This window comes from Elgaria multicarinata, chromosome 1 (genome assembly GCF_023053635.1).
Source record: "Elgaria multicarinata webbii isolate HBS135686 ecotype San Diego chromosome 1, rElgMul1.1.pri, whole genome shotgun sequence".
Lineage (NCBI taxonomy): Eukaryota > Metazoa > Chordata > Lepidosauria > Squamata > Anguidae > Elgaria > Elgaria multicarinata.
The window spans coordinates 144268303-144283941 of NC_086171.1; the positions used below are offsets into that span (position 1 = coordinate 144268303).

Here is a 15639-nt window from a genome sequence, read left to right on the forward strand (position 1 = left end):
CTCAAAGAAGCCCTGATCTTGCAGCTTATTTCCCAAAACTGAGAAATGTAACTGGAGCATCTAAGAGTTCAGGATATACTTTCCATTACAGTGGTGGTGGTGGTGAATAACTTGTTTTAAGTATATCACTATGTTACGTCTCTCAATTCTTTATAAAGAGAGTTCCACTGTAACATTTGACTGTACAATTAGGCACATTGGAGGGCGGAGAAGGTCCCATGTTAACTGTTTCATTCTTCAAGCTCAGAGGCAGCTTTCCATCAAAAAGGCAATTTTTGTCATTGATTTACAATGGTGCACTTACAAGCAAATGCACTGGCATTTGCTTGTAAGTGGGGCCATCCTTGGCAAAACATCTATCTTTCTCCTCTTCCATTTTCACCCAGGCTTCTAGAATGCTTTTACATGATATAGCCTGGCTATCAAGTTGCCTTTTGGCAATGTTAATACCTGGATATAGAATGCCTGGTTTGTATAACATCTCAAAAACAATTTATTCCTTGTCCAGATCTACACCAAGCAGGATATAGCACTATGGAAGTGGTATGGAAGTGGTATATGGAGACTTGATCTACACTACTGCTTTATAGTGGTATTGAAGTTGGGGTTGTATAGTATAGGGCATGTGCCATGGGCCCCATACAACTGTTGGGGCCCATGGCACATGCCCTATACCACTTTCATACTGCTTTTTATCGCATTATGCCCTGCTTGGTGTAGATGTTTCATGGGCCCCAACAGTTGTCAGTGCACTTCAATACCACTATAAAGCAGTAGTGTAGATCCTGCCCTTGTCAGGCTGATTTTGCCAGCAATCCAAAATTAGTTCTGACGGGTCCTAGAATGACTTCTTGTGCAACAATACTATTTTCCCCTGAGTTTGGAAGCCTCTTAACTCTGCTGGTCATTGTGGGAGGGGTAATTCATTTAATATCACCTCAGCTTCCTCATTTGTTTGCATGTTATGAAGTTTACGTTGCAGGGCCCTTAAGCTATCAGTAATGTTTAGCTTGGAAAAAAGGAGGCTAAAGAAAGACATGATAGAAGTGTACAAAATTATGCATGGTATGGAGAATGTGAATAAGGAGACATTTTTCTCCCTCTCTCAAAATACTAGAACCCAGGGTCATCCCATGAAGCTCATTGGTGGGAGATCCAGGACAAATAAAAGGAAAAACTTCTTCACAGAGAACGTAGTTAAATTATGGAACTCACTACTACAAGATGTAGTGATGGCCACCAATTTAGATGGCTTTAAAAGGGGGTTGCATAAATTCCTGGAGGCAAAGGCTATCAACGGCTACTAGCCCTGATGGTTGTGTGCTATTTCCAGTATTCGAGGCAGTAAGCCTGTGTGCACCAGTTGCTGGGGAACATGTGGGAGGGTGCTGTTGCACCGTGTCCTGCTTGTTCATCCCTGGCCGATGGCTGGTTGGCCACTGTGTGAACAGAGTGCTGGACTAGATGGACCCTTGGTCTGATCCAGCATCAGGGCACTTCTTAGGTTCTTAACTAGGACATCGTAAGATGCGAGTAGAGCAGCTTTTCTCTATATGTTAGCAAATTGAGTTAATCTCAATTTGTCCCCTTTTGGCCCAAAATCCTACCCGGATGGTATTCAATATCTCAGTGATTGCATATTTCTCTTCAGTAGATAAGTTCTCAAAAAGGACACCAGTAGCTGCTTCATGTTTAATGATATAATGCTGAAATGTTTCCATAGTAATGTAATCCTTGCCTAGCTGGGGTCCCTAAATTGCTCCCAGAGGCAAAGATTGAATCACTGCTTCATGGCTGCTCTCCTTGGGCAGGGACAATGGTAATTGGAATATCTCATTTAGAACTTTACCTGGCGTTGGTGGAGGCATTTTGTTAAAAGTGGTAGCTTGCCATGTTGATGACCCTGCTTCTCATTCTTAATAAATCAGATGACATACCAAACATTTGGAATTCTCTGTCTCACCCTGAGTCACCAAAGACTGCATTTTTTGGGTAAGGCACTGATGTTCCCTGTGTAAGCCGCTGATCCATAGGTAAATAGAAAGTGGATCCAATTGTTTGAAGTCTCATTTCACACCAGGACCAATTTTATTTAGGAAAACTCTGGCTCTAAGAATAATGCATGCTGCATATTGATTGACACATGTTGTTATTGCTCTAGCATTTTGATCATCATAGACTAGAATAGTCCATGTTCTTATTCACTGCAACAACAGACCTCACCTTTTCCTGTTTCAGAATCTGTAATAAATGGATCTTCTGCTCAGATTGTGTTAGTAGCCCTTTTACTTTGGGATAATTATATAAAGCTACTTGATGATGTGCATTTTTGCAAGTGTAAATGTGAAAGTGCAAATCTACGCAAATTACCCAGAATAGTTGTTTTAAACAGATATTGTCCTTTTTTGTTTTTATTTTGTGTTTTTTATGGTTTTAAATTTTGTATATTTACTTTAATGTTCACTGTTTTTAAATTTTGTAAACGGCCCAGAGAGCTTCAGCTATGGGGTGAAAATGTAAGAGTTAAATCTATTTTGCACCTTTAATTAATAGTTAAATGATAGTTAATGCTATCATTTTGTATGCAGATCTTTTTGCTATTGCAACCTTGATATTTAGTGTTTTAGCTGTTTGGTTTGGACCGAGATATGGAGCTTGTGGCCAAAAACTTCCAACTATGGAAACAGCACTCCTTCCTTTGCTCTGGGCTCTCTGGACTAAATTTATCCTGCAATTGAGCTAAAACCTCTCACACAGCCTGTGTTACTGTTGGGGTCAGATTCTGAAATGCCAATTTTACAACTGTCATTTTGTTAAATGTCTTCTTCACTAAGCGCCCTTGTAGCACACTTTGTGAACTAAAGGATGCCAACTTTGAACAGTTTGATAGCTCATTCTCTTCAAGGATTGAAAGGTGCTCTGGGTGAGCTGAGATGTGAAAGACCCAAAACTTGGGCATTTTCATCAATTAAATCTTAAATGGCATTTGTGCGATAGTGTGCTGGTCAGCTCTGTGATGGTTTCCACCAGAAGTGGCATCCATATCAACTCTGAAGTAGAACATGTTTCTTACCTACTTAGGTGAAATAGTTTGAAAGCCTGCTCTGGTCAGCTGAATTCTGGGCAAGATTTCATCTCCATTCAATTATATTCTGGCTAAGATTTCAGTATAATAATACAGCATTGACCAACCAATCCCCACAGGCAAACTCAAAGACAAACAGGGAAGAATAATAGCTACTGTCAGCTGGAGAAGAAAACCCAAATAATGGGGCAGGGAATAGAATGGTGTACCTTGGAGAGGATATTGCTAGCTGAAACCCTGATCAGGAACACTGCAGCATTATGGTAGAACTGTTAGTTTAATTTGGCACTGTAGCACTTCAGGCTGCAGATAGGAGAATCATGTTTTTGAATGTTTACCTGCAAAACAAACTCTCCATATGTTGTAAGCTAACGCATGGTATAGTCTAGCCCTGTGGTATGGGTAACTTATCACATGCTGGGATCTTTTATCTGCATTCTGAAGAATTCTACAACATTTAGAACAATGTTTAGCAAACGTGGCTGGAATGATTATTTTCTTAATTAAATCAAAGAAACGCTGAATGTCTATATACCAAGAATGGGTATTATGGCATGCACCTAACTTATTAAATACCCCAAAAGGGGCATGTTTGTGACAAGGTATTTGCATTAGTAAGTGCTGTATGCAATTGTAAAGAAAAGGAAACAATGAGGAACTGGTGTTTTGAAGATTTTGTATACTTGTTTCCCCAGTCATTGTTTTATGGTGTGCTGAAGTTCTGACTTCCACTGCATTACCTGTGTGGTCTATAACAATGATGAACTGTACACACAGGGATGTCAGACCTTGTCAAACTGCAAGCTTTTATGTTGGTTGTTTAACTTGGCTAGCCATATGGCTGTGACACCACACGATATTTCTGCTTTTTAGTCTAATGGGAATAGCTTAGATTGTTTTCAGCTGCCACAAAGAGCAAATGTCAACATAGTGAATTCAGGAAACAGCATCTCAACACTAGGAACATGATGCTGATTTGACAATTGGCATTAGATCTTCAAACACTGTCGTCACAGCAGGTGGCTCAGAATATGTGAGCACTTACTTTAGATTGTCAGTGGACTAACTGAAATTTTTACAGAGTATCATTATGCCATTTTAGTCTACCACCATTTAAGTTGCACAAGACAATATAATGCCCTGTAAAGACACTCAATAAATTCCTGTTTCTCAAATCCATGCCTTGAACAACACTCAATGGAGGAGTCCCTTCATTAGTTTGGTTTAAATGCTAGATATAAATTTATTTAACACATCTTTGCAGAATTGCAATATGGCTGCCTCAATTTGACCCATAATTAGGAAAGACTGGGATTTTGTCATAGACTAACTTCAAGAAACACATTTTTTTTAAAAAAAAAACCCATCCCTTTTGATAAGATAAAGTGTAGACAGTTGAAAGACTTCATTTGTGCTTTGATCTAATAAAGAATGAAAATCCAATAGCTATTTAGTGACTAAATTCTATCTTACAATGACCTATTTTGAAACAGCTTTTGTGGAATCTTATAATAAAACAGAGGTTGTATTGAAATGTATTGAATGAGTTTTCTTAAATATAGTAGATTCAGAATAACATCTTACTGTTTCAGTTCAGCAAGATAGGGACACAGCAGTGGGTTAGAAAATAACTCTTTTCTTCTCTTCTCTGGTCATGGCATTTCTGCATATTTGAATCTATACACTTTAGTCCCAAAGTGGACCAAAATTTAATTTACTAAGTTATTAAGTAATGCTTAAGCATACTCTGAAAAAGCTAATGATGGGGTCATTACCCTAGAATGAAGCCATATTAAGCATGAATAGGAGCTGTTAGTTGGTTATTTTTCAACTTACATAAGTTAGCTCAATTGGTATCTATTTCTTGTAGCCCAGGATTAATTTATTTGTTAGGCACAACCATTTATGTGTTGGGTTGGCTTTGGTATAGAATTCACTATACCACAGCCATTCCTTAAGCATTCCTGATGCTGCAATATAAAATGTTACATCAACAAAGTATAGATATTATTATTATTATTATTATTATTATTATTATTATTATTATTATTATTTAAAATATTGATTCCTAAACCACCTATGCATACAATCGTGGCCTGAGCTTGTAGGGACAAGCTCTCCCAGGGATGCTCCAGTCCCTTCCCTGAATGGTCTGCTTTCCTTTCAATAAGTAGACCAGGAGTACAGAATCTCAGTCCCAATCTGGCCCTCCAGGGTTCCAGAGATGACTGCCTTCCCTCAACCACTGATTGGTAATTTCCTGGCTTTTGTGCCATTTTATTGCCCCCAGAAAGGCTCCCATTTTATTGCCCCCAGAAAGGCTTCTTCTGAAGTGCTTTTTGAATTTTTGGGGAAATTGAAATGGTTACTGCCATTAAAAATGGCTGCCTCTTCTGCTACTCAATTCAAGCTGCCATTATACTAGTCAGCAGTTGAATCTCTACAGAAAAACAGACACTTTTAGAGAGTGGATGCATTATTACTTCAGCAGCTCATTTCTCCTTAAATTCCTGGGTCAACTTCATGAATTTTAGAATGAGTTGCTGTTTCTCCCCAGCCCAAATGTGCAGATGGTTCTCTCCAGGAGATCAGGGATTCTGCTCTTCAAAAATTCCCAACCATATGGAAAGGACCCTCTGCGTGTACACTTGTATGCATTGGTGCATTCCATAGACTTCAATCAAATGTATGGCTTGTGGTTAAGCCTGCATTGTAATGCAACACCTTATATGTTCATTCGATATTGACCAAATATCTGAAAAAGGCTATTTACAAAGTCTATTTACATCTGTCAGCATTCCAGCCAAAAACTACAAAGATTTCAATTATTTTCCTTTTTCTACTTTTGGTTGCAGAATACACACATATCTGAAGACACTCTGGATGCAGATGCTGTAGGATTTTGGTCTTTGCTTTGCAACTGATGTTCTTTTGGTGGACACTGGGCTATATTCTCGAATTTGGAAGAGCTGTGAACTTTTGGTCACGTCGATTGTGGTATCCGACATCCCGTGGAACTGCAGCAGGTAGCACATTACATACCATGAAGTATTCATATTTTGAGGTGGGTTTATTATCTGAATTCCAATCTCCTTGTCTGAAGGTATTCCACTTTGTGTGGAGATGAATTACACTATGAAAGTTACCTTTTGAGGGAGAACAGCAATGTCCATGAAAAAGAAACCAACCAACCAATAACCTTCTACTTTCTTTTTTTAAGCCTCATTGCAGCCATTGTTCTCCCAGTATGCTGCTGCTTTAGGGGTGTGGAAAGGCAATGCACTTACATGGCTCAGGTGACTATGCCTACCATGGCTCTCTGCCTTGTCACAACTGTGTGTGCAGTTACATTAACCCACAGTGCTGTGCAACAAAAACTTTCATCCCCGATACTGCTATGGTGTCATAGAGCTGGACCAGAATGTGGACGGGCATCCAATATCCTGCCCCAGCTAGTCAACTGAAGCCCTATCCTGGTCTCACTATAGAACATAAAAGCTGACTTATACCGACTCAGACCATTGGTCATATAGCTCAGTATTGTCTCCACTGATAGTGGCTCCCTAGGGTTTCAGATAAGAGTCTTTCCCTGCTCTCCTGGAAGATGCCAGAGATTGAACCCAGACCACTTTGCATGCACCGCACCAGACATTGAACTACCACTGAGTTACAAGCCTTACCCTAGTTTCTCACGCAGTGAAGACAATTTCCAATTTCTGCCCTTTTCTTGCTTTCTGACCTTTTGTTCCAAAAGGGAATTGGTATGGCATGTTTCAAAGTAGCCCTACTTAGAAGCTGACGTCTGTAACTATTCTGGTCCTTTAAACAAATGATTTTAAATGGGGGTCATTCTCTGCTTGTTTCCATTGTCAAAAGCTATTTGGTGCTCCAAAACTGACTGAGGCATTTGCAATAGTTATTGGCTTTAGTTTGTCGGTAAACTCAGGATTAACCTTAGCTCTGAAAATGTACACTCCTGTTCACTGGACCAGTCACTTGCTTTGTCGCACAGTTAATAAGGACCACCGTGCAGCTGGATAAACAATGGGAGATTTCTAGCTAGTTTGGCTTGGGCTTAAATAAACTAGCCAACTGCAGATGCGTTTAAAATGCTGCCTAGCCCTGTGTCTAATGGCATGCAGAACAAAGTTCAACCCTCAGCGGAGTTTGTTGATATTTTATATTAGTGTCCACAGGAGGAAAAAAAATCGCCCTAAGGCTACACCATAGCGCCTGTGAGTGAATGACAAGCCTGTAATTAGAATGCAGGAGGTGCTTTTTTTTTGCCTGACATGCACGATTTCTGTCTTGACCTTTGAATAACCCCCGATATTTTAGCATTAAATGTGCTGCACACACAGACTATAGTTATGCTTTCTTTTTGAATAAGGATCACATCTTGGAGTGGCAGGGCAAGTGGTCAGGAGTGTATCTCAGGAAAAGCAGTACATATATCCAATTTCTCCCCATGAATTTGAGTATCATTATCTGACAGAAATCAAAGTTATTTTTCGAAGGGTTTGGGATGATAGTAAAGGCCTAGAGTCTGGGGAGCTAAGGAGGGGAGAAATTGGCTTCTTGAGGTAGAATGATGAGCTGTTTAATAGAAGGGACGGCTGGAGCTCTTTCACAAAAACAAGGGGTGTGTATGAAACGTAACATTGTTGTGCCTTGTAATGGAGTAGGAAAAAGAACCAAAGAGGAAGGATTTGACTTTGTGTGTCTTTGTGTATGTGTAAAATAGTGCTTTTCTTGTGGTTTCCCCCCTATTTTTCCACCCATGTTAAGAAAGAGAGAGAAATATTTCTGCATACTAGACAGCAAAGAGCGTAAATCAGGTGTGTTTAACTTCAAGTCCGTAAGCAAAATTGGGCCCACTTCTGGACCCCATCCAGCCCTCTGGGGTTCTAGGGTGGATTCCTGCATTGAGCAGGGGGTTGGACTCAATGGAATTATAGGCCCCTTCCAACTCTACTATTCTATGATTCTATATGGCCACTCCCCCTGCCCCTGGTCCCACCCTTTCCCCCCCCGACTGCTGATTGTTTGGTGGTTTCCTGTCTTATGTGGGTCCCCCCACCCACTGCCAAATTCTAAAAGGTTGAGATGGCTCTCCTGAAGCTGAGTTACTAGCAGTAAGAGCTTTCAGCTAGGGTGACCATATAGAAAGGAGGACAGGGCTCCTGTATCTTTAACAGTTGTATTGAAAAGGGAATTTCAGCAGGTGTCATTTGTATGCACGGAGCACCTGGTGAAATTCTCTCTTCATCACAACAGTTAAAGCTGCAGGAGCTATACTAGAGTGACCAGATTTAAAAGAGGGCAGGGCACCTGCAGCTTTAACTGGTGTGATGAAGAGGAAATTTCACAAGGTGCTGTATGTATACAAATGACACCTGCTGAAATTCCCTTTTGAATACAACTGTTAAAAATACAGGAGCCTTGTCCTCCTTTCCATATGGTCACCTTATTTCAGCAGAAATATTCGGGCCCTGCCCCTTTTGCCATCAGCCCCTGAGATTCAACCCCAAGAGCTTATTCGAAATAAAGTTTGGCCCTTGTGCTGAATGGGGTTTGACACGCCTGGTATTGATAATTGCAGCAGCATAGATCAGAACAGGACCTCAAATGGAATATTTTTGCTGTGAAAGGTGCTGAATGTTCCTCATCCTGAAAGGTATACCTAAATGGGCACATGAATATCGATCAAGCAAATAGTTACAGATGAAGTTGGAAACTATGGTGGGAACCAGAAAAATTGTGGCAAATCCGTAACAGGGAGCAAACGATAACTGAGCAAATGTTTGGGAACATAAGACAATTTTGTTTCAATTTGCAAATCATTTGAAAATGCCCCATTCACAAATTTCTGAAATTGCATTTGCACAATATGCATTTGAAAAATGTGCAGCTTTCTCAAGATGTACAACTTTTAGATCACCCATGCTTTAGTGTCTGGGGGAAATTTGCACGATCTTGGAAAACTGTGTAAATTGGGTGTGTGTGTGCATCTTTCATGTTTGATTTTTTTTTTTTTTTGCACAATTGTCCTGTTCACACAAAACAAACAGTGATTGTAAACTTGAGCACAAAACAAGTAGAGATGAGCAGTGAGCTGATGTTTGCAGAATCCTGGTGAGTTTGAACATTGCCTGTCACCCATCCCTTGTAGTTAATAGAGCTATTGAAAGAATGTGATTTCCATGAGAAGAAAACAGGAAGAGTTGGGCTACCAAAGGAAAACTACTATTAAATAATAGACTTGGTGCATATGGAAGATCTGAGGACAGACAGGCAGCAGTTGGTGATACACAGAAGGGACAGATGATAGCTCTAGAAAAATGGATCTAGAAACATGCCAGAAGTCTGAAAAAATATTCCGGTGGGAAAATAGAGCCAAATATCAGAAAGATGCAAATCTCTGCTTGCAAAAGAAAGGAAAGTTTATGGAGGTCCAGAACTTAGAGGAACAAAGGATGCTGTATGCTAACCTGATATAGGGACTGTTTTTGTCTAGCTGTGTTATAAGTGTTGTGGAAAAGATACAGAGACTTATTCACACCTACTGGTTAATAGTTTCAGGATATCAATCTATGTGGGCACCATTGTTGAATGGAGCAAAGGAGTTCTAGATGTAAAGCTGAAGAACATTGGCCTAAAAACAGTTCTCAGGCTGGCATGTAATTTGGGTACTTCTGCCAGAACTTTGAATTGTATGCAGGGATGGGTGAATCTTTCTCCCGCATTCAGATTTCTCAAAGCTTAACTTCTTTCTCCCCAAAATATAAAGAGCTTTGCAGATATTGGTAAACTCTTATCAAAAATGAACTGAACTGAAATTCTTAGCCAGCTGTAGTAACCATATCCAATAGGTCCAGGTATTCCCTCCATGGAGAAAACCAAGATGCGGTGACTTGCCTTATTACATCGATGTAATATGTCAAAAAAAGAAGGTGGCAAACCTAATTCAGTACTGACATGGTTGAAAACACAGAGATGAATAATTTGGAAAGCACTGATTGGTCCAAATACAGATTGCTTGGTACCCCACTGTTTACATCCCTCCATTAGGAGAATTTACCATTTATTCCTTCTCCCTGCTTTCTGACCTCTCCTCTTATGACTGCTAAGTTTGCTCAGGCATCGTTGGTAAGGATCTTTGACAAAAGCCTTTTGGACATACAAGTAAACTATGTCTACTGGATCATCCCCCATCCACATGTTTATTGACATTCTCAAAGAATTCTGAAAGGTTAGTGAGACAGAAGGGTTTATCCTTCTGTATGCTTCCTAATTTTAGCTTTTATAATGCTTTCAACCAATTTACCCACAATAGATGTTAAGTTAACTGCCCTTTAATTTCCCAGATCCCCTCTGGATCCCCTTTTTTAAAAAATAAAAAATAAAATGGTGTTATATTGGCCATTGGCCATTCTCCAGCACTCTGGTACAGAGGCTGATTTTAGGAACATATTGTATATTTTTGTTGGAAGATCAGCAATTTCACATTTGAGTTCTTTAAGAACTCTAGGATGGATTCTATCTGGGCTTGGTGATTTATTAACTTGCAGTTTGTCCACAAGTTTGAGTACTTCATTTTCCATTATTAGCCTCAGTTCCACAGACTTCCTGAAAACATCTGTTCAGATACAGGTACCCGTCCTATATCTTCTGCAGTGAAGATAGATGAAAAGAATTCATTCAGCTTCTCCACAATCTCCTTATCCTTCTTTAAAACCTCTTTAACTCTGATGTCGTCTAATGGTCTAATGGCCTTCCTAGCTGGTTTCCTGCTTTAAAGAGTACATGGTAAAGAATAAAAATTACCAAAAAATCCTATAACAATACAATAAGAGAAACAAACCCTATAATAAATCTTGAATTGTATTAAACATCTGGTATCATAACATAACACAATAAGTGTCTTCACATTCTAACTTCACGTGGAAACATCTTTGTGTACGTAGCTCAAGCTTTTGCCTTACCAAAATGTTTTCGATAATCCCTCAAGCAATTTGGATAAATGAGCTTGCATTGTGTTTCTTTCTTTCTCTTCTAGATTTTTATTTCAGTGTACACATAGATATCTAATAATAATTAACATTGAGAATTTTGTTTTCTGAGCATGGCAGGGTGTCGGGTAGATGAATATTCTCATCTGAAATGCACCATGTGAAGCATTTATGATTCGAACTGAGATTTGAAATAGAAAAATAGAGGAAGGGAGTTTGCTGTAATCAGCCATTAGTCTATCTGGATTCCTGCTGCTTGTTCATAAATCACCACAGTGACCTGAGCCGGCAGCCTGATTGTAGCTAATGCATGCCATTTAATCTTACACACTAAGGACATCATAGCATACTATCAAGATGCAGTTTTAATTAATATTTGCTTTTTTTATAATGTATGTGGGTTGGTGTTTTTTTTTTTAAAGAATCCCTTCTGTGAAAAATCTACATAATTAAGATAGTAAACCTACACACAATTTTTGTGGCATTCTTTTTAGCTAATTTTATAGAATTTATTAACCAGGAGATAACTGCAAAAGGAAATGATGATTGCTTTCCATGACTTCTTACCTCAGCCGTTAACCCACTGACTTTAATACTTTTTATCTTCTCTGTTTTCACAATGTGCTATATTCAGGCATGTGCTAGGGTCATAACATTAAAGATAGAGGAAGAGAAATGGTACAGCATTCTCCATTTTGTCCTATTGTATAAGGTCTTTAAAATGTACTCTGATCTTTTCTTCCAACGTATATCATTATCCTGTCTTCACTATGATCAAGTTAGCATTTAGGAGACAACGGGGAGGGTGTGGAAGTGCACACTAACTAGGTAGTTGTAGCATTTACTAAGGTTGGTACAATCAGTCTTTGGATCAGAAAAGCAGAACTGGATGTCTAGAGGAACTGGGTCCTTGGCTTCCAGTCAATATGCATACACTATACCTCAGGGGTGCTGAACCCCAAACCAGCACTCCTGGGTTTCCAATATGGCACTCTGGGGATTCCCCAAATGGCCACATACCCTCCCCTGGCCTTCCCCCCCACCCCAACCACTGATCTTTTCATGTAGTTCCTGGCTTTTCTGCAGTTCTTCTCCTATTCTAAAAGGTTGAAATGCCTCTCCAAAGGCAAAGTGACTGGCAGTAAAATCTTTAAAAGATGCAGGTGTTTTGCCCCTCCCCTTTTGACTTTGGCCCCACCCATCAATGGAATGCAGCCCCCCCCCCCCCCCCGACAGGTTCTCTGAACTAGAATTCAACCCTCAGGTTCTCTGAACTGGTTCAACCTGCCCCTCCCCTGATGTACCTGGATGACCTGGTAAGGAGTTAGGTTTTCTCCTTTGTTGAAGTCCTTCAAAGAATGTCAATATTGCTTATAGATGACCAGTCAAGCCCACCTTTGCTCTAGCATTTTCTAACAGCTTGAATAAGTTCCTGCTGCAGTAGCAGGCCATCTGTGAGCCTCTTCTGCTTTGAGCTTTTGTGTCTGTAGCCTCTGCAGCTATTAAAAAAATGCAGTTCATGTCTTCTCAGCCCTTCACAATGATGTCATTGTGTGGGATGCACAGTAAATCATTTGGCTTGGTTGTGCCCAGTCTCATCCGCTCTATCGGCTAACTGCGCTGCCAAAAATGAACACATTTCTTTGTGAAGCTTGGCTTTCCCAGCCTTGATGATCGCTCACAATGCTTTTTAAAGACATCAGGGCAGGGACAAATTCAGCAGGTAACCTGAATGCAGCTTTATGGCATTGACCCAGTTTGCAAGTCGCAACGACCCAAGATTTGTTTTTAAACAAGGACCCTGAGTTGTTGGGAAGTGGGTTGATCCGTATTGACAAACAATTTCTAGCAGTTTTCATCTCCACCAGGAGCAGGTCTTTTGTAAACTTAGGTTGCAATTCTGTGCACGTTTCAACAGAAAAAAAGGTCTACAACTCCCAGCATGGGGCATTCTGGGAGTTGTAGGCCTGTTTTCTGTTGAGACCTGCATAGGATTAGACCCTTAATTCAAGCCGAAACTACCCCCTATATACTTTGCATCACAACAAGCAACAATATAGTCTTGCTGGGGAAATTTATTTTCCTTTTAGCTATGCCAGGGCATTGCTGCTAGGCTTAGAGGGAACAGGGAATTCTGTGGGGGAGGGGCAGAAGATGTTAGCATCCCTGCTAATAAAAAACAAAACTTGCCAGCTGTCCCTGTGAGACCTGGCTTTGCTACAACAATGAACCCAATTCCTGAGACCTGGGAAGGCAGTGCTACCAGAAAGGGCAGGCAATATTAGAGTGACTATATGAAAAGGATACAGGGCTCCTGTATCTTTAACAGTTGTTTTGAAAAGGGAATTTCAGCAGGTGTCATTTGTATGCAGGCAGCACCTGGTGAGATTCCCTCTTCATCACAGCAGTTAAAGCTGCAGAAGCCCTGCCCTCTTTTGTATCTGGCCATTCTACTATAGCTAGTGTAGCTTTAACTGTTGTGATGAAGAGGGAATTGCCCCCTCTTCAAGTGACACCCGCTGAAATTCCCTTTTCTACATTACTGTTAAAAATACAGGAGCCCTGTCCTCATTTTCATATGGTCACCCTAGGCAATATCATCCTAGAAGGACAAACAGCATGATAATTTCACGATAAAGTAACTACTTATGAAACATTAACATTATCCAGTCAGAACTTAAAACATTACAAATAATCACAGAAGCTTGTCCCTCACAAACATAGCTTAGCTAGGCTTAAAGCATGGATTTATATCAATAGGTTCTGGTCATACCTAAATGGTACTTTACTCAACTTTCCCATCCATTGTTCAGTTCCCAGATGGCTCAGCAATCATATTGCAAGTTGCCTGTTGCTGCAGCAATAACCGTGCGTGCGCACACAGACATAGTCTGCATGGACATAGACAGTGGATGAGAAAAATACCTCAGTGCTGTGCCAGTAGTCTTCAGTGAACAGTCTGATGGCTATTTATGCTAGTTTAAGTGGGTGCATTAAGGCAGGAAAATAGAAGAGCAGAAAACTCTCTAGATGATGTGTGTGTGTGTGTGTGTGTGTGTGTGTGTGTGTGAGAGAGAGAGAGAGAGAGAGAGAGAGAGAGAGAGAGAGAGAGAAGGGTGCACTGCACATTACACACAAATGCATGTAATGGAGCCCAGAGGAGGTTGTGATATTGAACAGAGGAATGTCTGGCAAAGGAATATGTAAGGCTTTCACCATTGGGGAAAGGAGAGGAGACAAAGAAGGAGGGAGTTCATTTTTTGTTCTTGTTCTTGTTTCACAATGGACTAAATACACTGAGGAAAGTAGAGGGGAAAATCAAACATAAAGCCAAGGTTTTGTCTCTGATCAATAGGGTGGCTGGCAACATTGTCAATAGTTATGAAGGGCACATGGAGCTGCAAAGTTTCAGTGGGGAAAAGAGGGTGGAAACAAAATTGAACTGAGTCAAAATTTATTATTATTATTATTATTATTATTATTATTATTATTATTATTATTATTATTATTATTTGCATTTATATACTGCCCCATAGCCAAAGCTCTCTGGGCAGTTTACAAAAGTTTAAAACAGTAAACATTAAAAACAAATGTACAAAGTTTAAAAACATAAAAAGCATAAAAACAACACTATCCGTATAAAATCAGCTATGTTTTTATAAGTTGGATTAAGAAAGTCAAGGCAACTCCAGGAGTCTGGAGACAAAAACAGAAAGAAATGTGGATAGAGGGAGAGTTGGGTTGAGGATGTGCATTATTTTAGAATGGGGAAAGTGGTGGCATGTTCAAATGCAGAGGGAAATAAGTTGAAGGGGAAATGGTAATGAGGGTTTTAGGAATTAGCAGCTCACCTCAGTCCTCCACCATTCAATATCCCCTGAATATGCTGGGAGAAATTCCAGGTTTTGGAATGTTGTTAATGGATTTTGCAGAATTCTTCATCATTTCCACTCCTCTGGGGAAATGGAGGTGAAGGTTAATTTTAAAAAAGACATCATTCTTATTTTGTACAAATATACATATTTTTTGTTTTTTAAAAGAAATCACACAGCATAAAGAAAATGAAATTTGATTTTTGGGTGCTTATTGGAAAGATGAGGTTATTTTTCATTTTCATTTTTCATTTATTTTGGTGTGTTGTTGACTAAGAGAAGGCTCGGCCCGCAGTCAGTTTGCAAAATTCTAGAAATGTTGTGTTCTGCTCAGTAAACATATCCAGATAAGCAGCCTTCCCATACCTGATGCCCTCCAGATGTTTTAACTACAACTCCCAGAAGCCGGACCATTGGCCATACTGACTGGGGCTGATGAGAGGTGACATTTCAAACATTTGGAGGGCACCAAGCAGGGGGTTAAGCAGGCCACTAAAATGTAACCCTCAAAATCTAGGCCAGAATTTAGAGAAATCTGGAGTTGTTTGATTTGCACTGTCCCTTGGTCCTGGAGAAGCTGACAGATGGTCACATGCCAGTTGGACAAGTAGTCAGCAAGCAGCAGCTGGAAAGAAAATGGAGCCTCACCTACTTTAAGGATTTGTGTGCG

The 15639-nt window shown here is 40.0% G+C and overlaps 1 long non-coding RNA gene across 1 annotated transcript in view; it reads left to right on the forward strand.

Moving 5' to 3' along the window:
* LOC134406894 (uncharacterized) overlaps nt 1-15639 on the forward strand; it is a 558830-nt gene that overhangs the window by 244420 nt on the left and 298771 nt on the right. The window contains exon 2 of the long non-coding RNA XR_010025990.1: nt 5941-6111. This is a non-coding gene — a long non-coding RNA (uncharacterized LOC134406894). The remainder of the gene's footprint in view (nt 1-5940; nt 6112-15639) is intronic.